We start from the raw sequence: 11731 nt of genomic DNA on the forward strand, positions 1-11731 counted from the left end.
ATGGACGGACACACACACACACACACACACACACACACACACACACACACACACACACACACACACACACACACACACACACACACACACACAGACACACACACACACACACATGATCAAAACAAACTACTGCAGCAGGACATGGATCAGCTACACCAACTGATAGTGCAAGGGCAGTCAGGGCAGTGGAGTCAACTTTGTTTCCTTTTAACGAAGCCAAACGTAGTTTTCTTTCTTTATCTCCGTTTTGACCTCTCTTCTAACTCTCTGTGGTGCTATGTAGTGTCGTGTCTTTGGGGGTACCATTAAACTGAAGATATGTTTATCAATTAGCTCCCTGTAATTATTATCACGCGACTAAATTGATTAGTCGTTTAATTGTAATTAACTAGGAGATCGGGGCACCAAGGAGAATATTCAGATTACAAAGCTATAATTTTCCTAATATAACTTTCCTGTACTATAATATTATATTCTATTATAGTATAGGCCGATTATCTTCTGGTTTAAATGGTGTATTTTACCTCTAGTCCAGTCTCATTCCAAACGTCGGAAATTGTTGTATCTGCACGAACCAAGTCTTTACTAAAATCATCCATACATCAATTGTCTTAAAATCATTTATTTACTACACTAAGTAATTAACAGAAAACATTCAAACAGTAATTATCGTCACAAAGGATTGGTATAGTAATGTGCCCTAATGGCTAACAAGCATGGCTGGTCTGTTAGACAATGGGTCATAAACGGTCAGCTGAGAAGTTACACAGAGTTCATTAATATTAACAATTGACAATTGAAGGCTCACTCATTCGGGAACAATTGCAATCAATATATATTTACGCTCAGTGTGTCGTCGTTCTTTGTTGGAGAGTTCGGTTCTGTTGGGAAGTTTTCTCCGCGTTCTCTCTCTCTCTCTCGATTAGAATGGATCTTTCAGAGCGACATTCATTAATGTCGTCATAGAATGGTTGTTTCGTTGGTCTTCGCGTTCAATGATATAATTTACTTAGCTGCAGACTAATAATTAATATCAAAGACTTATTCTTATTCTGTCGGTATCAATAGTCTAAAAGTTAACCACGTGGTATGGTTCACTTTCAGTAGAGGAATTAGATGGTAAAACCTATGTGGCCACGGAGTGTAGGCCTGGTCTGAAGAAATGTAAATCAGGGGGTGTTTTATAGTGCCCATAGAACAGGCTTGTCAAATGACGCCTGGTCCTGTATGGGTCCCTGGGGGCGTGCCTATGACTGAGTTAGATTTGGTTACAGAAATACAATTCTATCACATTACTTCAGTACAATAGCATCTCATGTGTATTATAAAAGCTTTATCCTTATTAATACATTCTATACAACCATTAACCTCTATGGGCTAGGTGGGACGCAAGCGTCCCACCCGTGGTGCACTCCATCAACAGCAGGTGCATTTCAAGAGCGGCAAATTTGAATCCAAATAAATGTCAAAATTCAAATTTTTCAAACATACAACTATTTTACACCCTTTGAAAGATAAACATCTCCTTAATCTAACAACGTTTTACGATTTCAAAAAGGTTTTACGGCGAAAGCATAAATTTAGAGTATGTTAGGACAGTACATTTACAAGAGTTGTGTGTAATGTTGTGCCAATTCAAAGACAGGCGTCACCAAAACCATAAAATCAGCTAAAATTATGCACTAACCTTTTACAATCTCCAACAGATGACACTCCTAGGACATTGTGTTAGACAATGCATGCATTTTTAGTTCTATCAAGTTCATATTTATATCCAAAAACAGCGTTTTACTGTGGCGTTGATGTTCAGGAAATCGTTTCCCTCCAATAACCGGCATTCAAGTCAGAACCACAAATTAAATAATTAAAATTAGAAAACATTGGTAAAATATTATATTGTCATTTAAAGAATTATAGATTTACATCTCTTGAACGCAATCAACTTGCCAGATTTAAAAATAACCTTACTGGGAAATCACACTTTGCAATAATCTGAGCACTGCGCCCAGAAAAATACGCGTTGCGATACAGACTAGCCGCCATGTTGGGGAGATCTAAAATCGAAAATACTATGTAAATAATCCATTACCTTTGATTCTCTTCATCAGATGTCACTTCCAGGTATCACAGGTCCATAACGAATGTAGTTTTGTTCAAAAAAGCTCATCATTTATGTCCAAAAATCTCCGTCTTGTTAGCACATGATCTAAGCCCGCCGGACTTCACTTCATGAACGAAGGGAAAAAATATATTTACGTTCGTTCAAACATGTCAAACGTTGTATAGCATAAATCATTAGGGCCTTTTTTAACCAGAACATGAATAATATTCAAGGTGGACGAATGCATTCTCTTTTATAACGTATTGGAACGAGGGTACCCAACATGAACTCGCGCGCCAGGTGCCTAATGGGCCATCGTCGTTCCATGGCTCTTGTTCGGTCAGATCTCCCTCCAGAAGACTCAAAACACTTTGTAAAGGCTGGTGACATCTAGTGGAAGCAATAGGAAGTGCCAAAATATTCCTCAGCCCCTGTGTTTTTCAATGGCATAGGTTTAAAGGTAATACAACACATCAGGTATCCACTTCCTGTCAGAAAATGTCTCAGGGTTTTGCCTGCCAAATGAGTTCTGTTATACTCACAGACACCATTCAAACAGTTTTAGAAACTTTAGGGTGTTTTCTATCCATATATAATAAGTATATGCATATTCTAGTTACTGGGTAGGATTAGTAACCAGATTAAATCGGGTACATTTTTTTTATCCAGCCGTGCAAATACTGCCCCCTAGCCCTAACAGGTTAAGTTGCAAGTCTCAAGCTGATGCTATTATATAAACAGTTTTATGGTAATATGGCTATATTGTCTCTTCTGAGTATCACAAAATTGTACCAAGCGGATCAGTTCGTAGCTGGATTCTTCACCAATCTTCCATACCTTCTCCAGAACACAAAATGTCGCTTGGCTCTCCAATTCTATGAGTTGGAAGAATTTCCTGTGTCTCTCTATGGGCCATGTGGCCAGAGACTCTCCTGGAATTTTAGAGTTTTTACGACCCTTTACACACAGGGTGGATTGGGGGGAAGGTAGGGGGTGGTGGTGCAAAAGGGAGGGGGTCAACTGCCCTCCCTGTACCGAAAGAGGCCAACGTCATGACAGTAGTCTGTAGGCTATAGTGTTAACAGGGTGCTATCACTATAATGAATGCCATGTCTAGCAGATAGCTAACGTGTTGTTATCACTATAATGAATTCCATTGCTAACAGATAGCTAACAGGGTGTGTTCACTATAATGAATGTAATGGCTAACAGATAGCTAACAGGGTGTTATGAATATAATGAAGGCCATGGCTAACATTATTTTTATTTAACCTTTATTTAACTAGGCAAGTCAGTTAAAAACAAATCAGCCTGTTATCAAGAAGGTAGCCTGGACCTAAATCTGACAGAGACCTTGGTCTAAAGTAGTGCACTATGTAGGGAATAGGGTGCCATTTGGGATGCATAGTGCTCTCTCTCAGCAACACTTAATGTGACTGACTCTCAGGGAGGACAGAAAGAAAGCATCTACTGGCACCACACCTCCTTCACTAGAGTTAGAGTACGCTGGCTGTGTGTGGAGGAAACACACCTAGATAACCCTGTTAGAGCCCTGGAGAGGGGAGTCACCTAGCTAACCCCGGTAGAGCCCTGGAGAGGGGAGTCACCTAGCTAACCCTGTTAGAGCCCTGGAGAGGGGAGTCACCTAGCCAACCCTGTTAGAGCTCTGGAGCGGGCAGCAAGGAGGGAGGAGTCACCTAGCCAACCCTGTTAGAGCTCTGGAGCGGGCAGCAAGGAGGGGGGAGTCACCTAGCCAACCCGGTTAGGGCCCTGGAGCGGGGAGCAAGGAGGGAGGAGTCAGGGATAACAACAACACTCAAGCTTGATGCTCCACAGGAGAAATGGCCTGAAGGTTTACAAGACCTGAAGTTCAGCAGTCAATGTCATCACACACAGACACAGTAGATCTGGGGCTCATCAATGTATGTTAGGTCTATGATTTATCTGGTTGTTGTTGCTGCTCAGGGAGGGGCAGTGTATTCAGCTGGCTAGGCTCTGCTCTGACTGGGGTTGTGGTCTCCTGTCCTCCCCCTGTCTCCTCTCTCCTCTCTCTTCAGGGAGGGGCAGGCTAGGCAGCCGGCTAGGCTCTGCTCTGACTGGGGTTGTGGTCTCCTGTCCTCCCCCTGTCTCCTCTCTCCTCTCTCTTCAGGGAGGGGCAGGCTAGGCAGCCGGCTCTGCTCTGACTGGGGTTGTGGTCTCCTCTCCTCTCTCCTCTCTCCTCTCTCCTCTCTCCTCTCTCCTCTCTCCTCTTTCCTCTCTCTCTTCAGGGAGGGGCAGGCTAGGCATTAGATAGACTAGTCTCTGGGCTGTTCTCACTGGGGCCATGTTCTGTCCACACAGTGTGTGTGTGTTTGTGTGTGTGCCAGTGTGCATTTGTGTCTGTATGTGTGTGTGTAAATGTCTCTGTTTGTCCATGCCTGAGTCTATGTGTATCTTGTGGACAGTCTATATTACTATCTCTGTGTGTGAATGGAATTTTCATACAGCCATATTAAGTGTGTAGTCTTGTGCTTGTATTTGGGCCCCCTCTCCCTCTTCCTCTTCTTCCTCCTCCTCCTCTTCCTCCTCCTCTATCCTCCCCTCTCATCTCCCAGGTCAGTGGATTGTTATCTGATAGTCACTAACTGGTGAACCATGAACACACCAGACATCACAGCACAGTGAGGCCATCGAGGAGCAAAGCATACTGCTGCATGATGAATTAACTAGAACTACAGATATCCTGGAAATAATTCAGAGAAAGTTCAATCTAAGATAGAAGAGCAAAGAGAATGTCCAGAGATAATGTTCCAAGAGCAAAGAGAATGTCCAGAGAGAATGTTCCAAGAGCAAAGAGAATTCCAGAGAGAATGTTCCAAGAGCAAAGAGAATGTCCAGAGAGAATGTTCCACCCATAGACATACATAAATCATTACTCCCACCCTTCAGCTTTCACAATACTGTAATTCCCTCATCAGATTCTTACACTTCCTCAGCAGCTTTGGGAGGACTCAAAGATGTCCGGTAACATGACTAATATTTCTCTTCTGGACACGCCCGAGGGGCGGAGTTTCTTCTCTTGGTGACACTAGTCTTCATCAAGACTTCAGTGGTTGAGTGTTTCCTCTTGTTTCGGTCAGGGTGTCGGGAGTGTGTGTGTGTGTGTGGCTGTGTGCATGTGCATGTGTGTGTGCTTCAGGGAGGAGGGGGGCATTACAGTATTTTCTTCATCCTAACATGTGAAATTCCCAGCTGCCGCTTGTAATGCTATCCAGTCAGCAGCCAGGCCATGGGCCAGGCGATGCTCGTTGCCAGAATTAATCACCATTACCTAACGCCTTAATTCCGTCAGCTGCTGTCCCAGTCCTGGCTTAGTCCTAGCCAACTCACACCCTGTCCAGTCCTGGCTTAGTCCTAGCCAACTCACACCCTGTCCAGTCCTGGCTTAGTCCTAGCCAACTCACACCCTGTCCAGTCCTGGCTTAGTCCTAGCCAACTCACACCCTGTCCAGTCCTGGCTTAGTCCGAGCCAACTCACACCCGGCCCAGTCCCATCCCTGCATGTGAGAACAGTCCCGGCTCAGTCCTGCCTCAGTCCCATCTCTGCATGTGAGAACAGTCCCGGCTCAGTCCTGCCTCAGTCCCATCCCTGCATGTGAGAACAGTCCCGGCTCAGTCCTGCCTCAGTCCCATCCCTGCATGTGAGAACAGTCCCGGCTCAGTCCTGCCTCAGTCCCATCCCTGCATGTGAGAACAGTCCCGGCTCAGTCCTGCCTCAGTCCCATCTCTGCATGTGAGACCAGTCCCGGCTCAGTCCTGCCTCAGTCCCATCTCTGCACTTGAGAACAGTCCCGGCTCAGTCCTGCCTCAGTCCCATCCCTGCACTTGAGAACAGTCCTGGCCCAGTCTCATCTCTGCACTTGAGAACAGTCCCGGCTCAGTCCTGCCTCAGTCCCATCCCTGCACTTGAGAACAGTCCTGGCCCAGTCTCATCTCTTGATGCTCAGACCAGATAAGGGCTGTAATAGACCAGATAAGGGCTGTAATAGATCAGTGAACATAATGAAGCAGGCTGGGTCCTGTCTGTCATGAGACTGACTCACTGTAACTATATATTAATACATCTTCTTTTCTCACAATACATGATGCTGATGTCCCAGCATAAGAGTTGATTTGTTCCAGTTCCATCCCTGATACGAGAGTAGTCCCACTTCTATAGTCACTCCAGCTGACCAGTTAAGAGCTGGAGATGTTAACCAGGCTGTGGTCTGTCTGTCCTGGAGTCTGATCTTGAGTCTGACTCACTACAACGGTTCATTAACACACCTTCCCATGATGATCATATTCCAGCACTGGATATCAGAGAATCTCTGCTGACTCCGCTCCCTTGGATTTATTCCAGTTCAGATATGAACATTTGATTTTTGCCTTTGCAACAAAACAAGAATTTGACCCCACAATACACAGAAGACTGTATTAAACTGGTGAATACAATAGAAGACTGTATTAAACTGGTGAATACAATAGAAGACTATATTAAACAGGTGAATAAAATAGAAGACTGTATTAAACAGGATGTCACGTTCTGACCAGTAAAGGGGTTATTTGTTATTGTAGTTTGGTCAGGACGTGGCAGGGGGTGTTTGTTTTATGTGGTTCGGGGTTTGTTGGGTTATGTTATTATGTAAGAGGGGTGTTTGTTTAGAGTGTTCCGGGGTTTTGGGGCTATGTTCTTGTTAGTTTATTTCTATGTTAGTTCTAGTCTTTCTATGTCTATGTTTAGTTAATGGGGTTGACCTTCAATTGGAAGCAGCTGCTCCTCGTTGCTTCTAATTGAAGGTCTTATTTAAGAGGGGTGTTTTTTCTATGAGATTTGTGGGTAGTTGTCTCCTGTTTAGTGTCTGAGCACCTGATAGGACTGTTAGTGTCGTTCGTTTGTTTTGTATACGTGATTTGTTTGTTTTTCCTTCTTCACATTAAAAAGAAGATGAGTATACACGTTCCCGCTGCGTTTTGGTCTGATCCTTACGACACCCGTTACACAGGTGAATAAAATAGATGACAGTATTAAACTGGTGAATACAACAAAAGACTCTATTAAACTGGTGAATACAATAGAAGACTGTATTAAACTGGTGAATACAATAGAAGACTGTCATGACTTCTGCCGAAGTCAGCTCCTCTCCTTGTTCAGGCGGCATTCGGTGTCACCGGCTTTCTAGCCATCGCCGCTCCCTTTTTCATATTCCCATTTGTTTTGTCTTATTCCATACACACCTGGTTTTCATTTCCCTAATCACACTGAATGTATTTAGTCCTCTGTTCCCCTCCATGTCTTTGTGTGAAATTGTTTTGATGTTATGTGTGTATTGTTATGCGCCAGACTTTTGTTTATGTTCCGTGTTTTGGGCACGTTGTATGTACTTCTGTGCTTTCGTTTGGACTGGAATTAAAAGTGCGCCTGTTAACTACACTTTGCTCTTCTGCACCTGACTTTGCCTCCAGTACACACCCGTAACAGAATTTCCCACCTACCATGGAGTCAGCTGGAGCAGGTACCCCGGTTAGAGGAGTTGAGGAGCGCGTCCAGGAACACTCTGCCATGTTACATCATCTTGGTGCCATGATGGATCGCGTTGTCCAGACCATGGACAGCTCGGAGAGACAGGAAGTCGTGTGGGGAGAAGGAGACGCGGCGTTAGACCACTTTGAGGAGTTCACCCGCCGCTTCCGGGCCATCTTCGACCATCCGCCCGAAGGTAGAGGGGGAACGGCTCTTCCATTTGAGGCAGAGGACGAGGAGCGCCCAGGAGTTTGCCCTGGAATTCCGGACCTTGGCCGCCGGAGCAGGCTGGAACGACAGGGCCCTCCTCGACCACTATCGATGCAGCCTGCACGAGGACGTCCGATGTGAGCTGGCCTGCAGGGATGCCACCATCACCTTTGACCAACTGGTGGATATGTCCATCTGGTTGGATAACCTGCTGGTCACCCGCGGACGTCCAGAGGGAGCTCTGTCCTTTCCATCTTCCTGTCCATCTTCCTGTCCATCTTCCTGTCCATCTTCCTGTCGTCTCCTCCCTCTGCCCGGTCTTCCTACGGCCCTACAGACTGCGGAAGCCCTGTTTACTCACGTCTTCCGGCAGTATGGGGTGCCTGAGGATATAGTGTCTGATCGGGGTCCCCAGTTCACGTCGAGAGTCTGGAAGGCATTCATGGAACGTCTGGGGGTCTCGATCAGCGGGGTTTTCACCCCGAGAGTAAGGGCAGGTAGAGAGAGTCAACCAGGATGTGAGCAGGTTTCTGCGGTCCTATTGCCAGGACCGGCCGGGGGAGTGGGCGGCATTCGTGCCCTGGGCCGAGATGGCGCAGAACTCGCTTCGCCACTCCTCCACTAACCTCTCCCCCTCTCAGTCTTCTGGGTCCGCGGTATTGGGGTACCAGCCGGTTCTGGCGCCGTGGCATCAGGGTCAGACCGAGGCTCCTGCGGTGGATGACTGGTTCAGGCGCACGGAGGAGACATGGGAGGCCGCTCATGTTCACCTCCAGCGAGCCGCGCTACGCCAAAAGACCAGCGTAGACCGTCACCGCAGTGAGGCCCCGGTGTTCGCACCGGGGCCGGAACCTGCCCCTCCGCCTGCCCTGTCGGAAGCTGGGTCCGCGGTTTGTGGGGCCATTCAAAGACCTGAGGAGGGTGAATGAGGTGTGTTACAGGTTACAGCGTCCCTCTGATTACTGTATTAACCCCTCGTTCCATGTGTCTCTCCTCAGGCCGGTGGTGGCTGGTCCGCTCCAGGAATCTGAGGCACGGGAGGTTCCTCCGCCCCCTCTGGACATCGAGGGGGTCCCGGCGTACTCTGTTCGTTCCATTCTGGATTCGAGGCATCAGGCAGGGGGCCTTCAGTGTCTCGTGGAGTGGGAGGGGTACGGCCCGGAGGAGAGGTGCTGGGTTGCGGTTGCGGATGTTTTGGACCCCGAACTGCTGCGGGAGTTTCACTGTCGCCGGCCGGATCGCCCTGCGCCTCGCCCTCCGGGTCGTCCCCAAGGCCGGTGTCGGCGCGCCGCTGGAGCCGCGCATCAAGCGGGGGGGTACTGTCACGACTTCCGCCGAAGTCGGCTCCATCGCCGCTCCATTCTAGCCATCGCCGCTCCATTTTTCATATTCCCATTTGTTTTGTCTTGTTCCATACACACCTGGTTTTCATTCCCCAATCACACTGAATGTATTTAGTCCCCTGTTCCCCTCCATGACTTTGTGTGAAATTGTTTTGATGTTATGTGTGTATTGTTATGCGCCAGACCACACACAAACACATACACACCACGCTCGCACACACGCACACCACCCTCGCACGGACACATACACCACCCTCGCACGGACACACACACCACGCTCGCACACACACCACGCTCGCACACACACACTCCACACACCACACACACACTCCACACACCACACAGACACCACGCTCGCTCGCACCACGCTATCATGCCCACACACACACACCACACTCGCACACACACACACACCATGCTCGCTCGCTCACTCGCTCGCTCGCACCACGCTATCACGCACAAACACACGCACACACACACCACGCTCGCTCGCACCACGCTATCACACACACACACACACACACACACACACACACACACCACGCTCGCTCGCTCGCTCGCACCAAGCTATCACGCACACACACACACCACGCTCGCTCACACCACGCTATCCCCACACACACACACACACACACACACACACACACACACACACACACACACACACACACACACACACACACACACACACACACACACACACACACACACACACACTCCTGCTGTCTCTGTCTTATCACTATAGCCCCCAGCTCCTCACAATGACTGATCCCTGTTCTGGCATTTGTATAATTCAACACAAGGAAACACTTATCTCAGCCTATTGAACTGCCATTCATTTCAACACAAGGAAACACTTATCTCAGCATATTGAACTGCCATTCATTTCAACACAAGGAAACACTTATCTCAGCCTATTGAACTGCCATATAATAAAGAGCTGGGAGTAATGACCAATCAAATGAAGCCATATGTGAGGTTATCAAGTCATACTTTAATTAATATCTGTATGCTTATGATGTTGTTCATCATTTACTTCCTTTAAATATATATATATTTAACCTTTATTTAATTAGGCAAGTCATTTAAGAACAAATTCTTATTTACAATGACGGCCTACCCTGACCAAACCCTCCCCTAACCCAGACGACGCTGGGCACCGCCCTGTGAGATTCCTGATCACGGCTGGTGATACAGCGCAGGATCAAACCAGGGTCTGTAGTGATGCCTCTAGCACTGAATTGCAGTGCCTTAGACCACTGCGCCACTCGTGAGCCCCTAGTGACCTTGTTCAGCTACAATCATTTCTAACACATTTAGTTATTTGGGGTTTGGTAAGGCAGTGTTATGTTATATTTATGAGTTGTGCAATCTAAACAGAACAGTGTGTTTGTTTGTAAACATGTTTATGTTTGTGAGTGTCATCAGGGAAGCATTTGACACAATCAGAAAACAAACACCAGGGCCAAGATGGGACTTATTTTAGCTGTGGTAAGATAATGTTATGTTATGAGTGATGCAGCAACAACTGGACATAGTGTGTGTGTGTGTGTGTGTGTGTGTGTGTGTGTGTGTGTGTGTGTGTGTGTGTGTGTGTGTGTGTGTGTGTGTGTGTGTGTGTGTGTGTGTGTGTGTGCATTTACAGCCTGCTCTAAGACTGAGACCTAAATGGCACCCTATGACCTGTTTAGTGCATCCCTTTAGACCAGGGCACATAGGAAACAGGGTGCCATTAGACCAGGGCCAATAGGAAACAGGGTGCCATTTGACAAGGGACCATAGGAAACAGGGTGCCATTAGACCAGGGCCAATAAGAAACAGGGTGCCATTTGACCAGGGCCCATAAGAAACAGGGTGCCATTTGACCAGGGCCCATAGGAAACAGGGTGCCATTTGACAAGGGCCCATAGGAAACAGGGTGACATTTGACAGGGGCCCATAGGAAACAGGTTGCCATTAGACCAGGGCACATAAGAAACAGGGTGCCATTTGACAGGGGCCCATAGGAAACAGGTTGCCAATTGACCAGGGCCCATAGGAAACAGGGTGCCATTTGACCTGGGCCCAAAGGAAACAGGGTGACATTTGACCAGGGCCAATAGGAAACAAGGCGCCATTTGACCAGGGCCCATAGGAAACGGGGCCATTTGACCAGAACCAATAGGAAACAGGAGGCCATTTGACCAGGACCAATAGGAAACAGGGCCAAGATAAAGCAAAGCAGTTCGACACATATAACAACACAGAGTTACACATGGAGTAAAACAAACATACAGTCAATAATACAGTAGAAAAATAAGTCTATATACAATGTGAGCAAATGAGGTGAGATAAGGGAGGTAAAGGCAAAAAAGGCCATGGTGGCAAAGTAAATACAATATAGCAAGTAAAACACCGGAATGGTAGATTTCTAGTGGAAGAAAGTGCAAAGTAGAAATAGAAATAATGGGGTGCAAAGGAGCAAAATAAATAAATAGATAAATACAGTAGGGGAAGAGGTAGTTGTTTGGGCTAAATTATAGATGGGCTATGTAC

The sequence above is a fragment of the Salmo salar genome, chromosome 03 (genome assembly GCF_965601325.2).
Source record: "Salmo salar chromosome 03, fSalSal1, whole genome shotgun sequence".
Classification (NCBI taxonomy): Eukaryota; Metazoa; Chordata; class Actinopteri; order Salmoniformes; family Salmonidae; genus Salmo; species Salmo salar.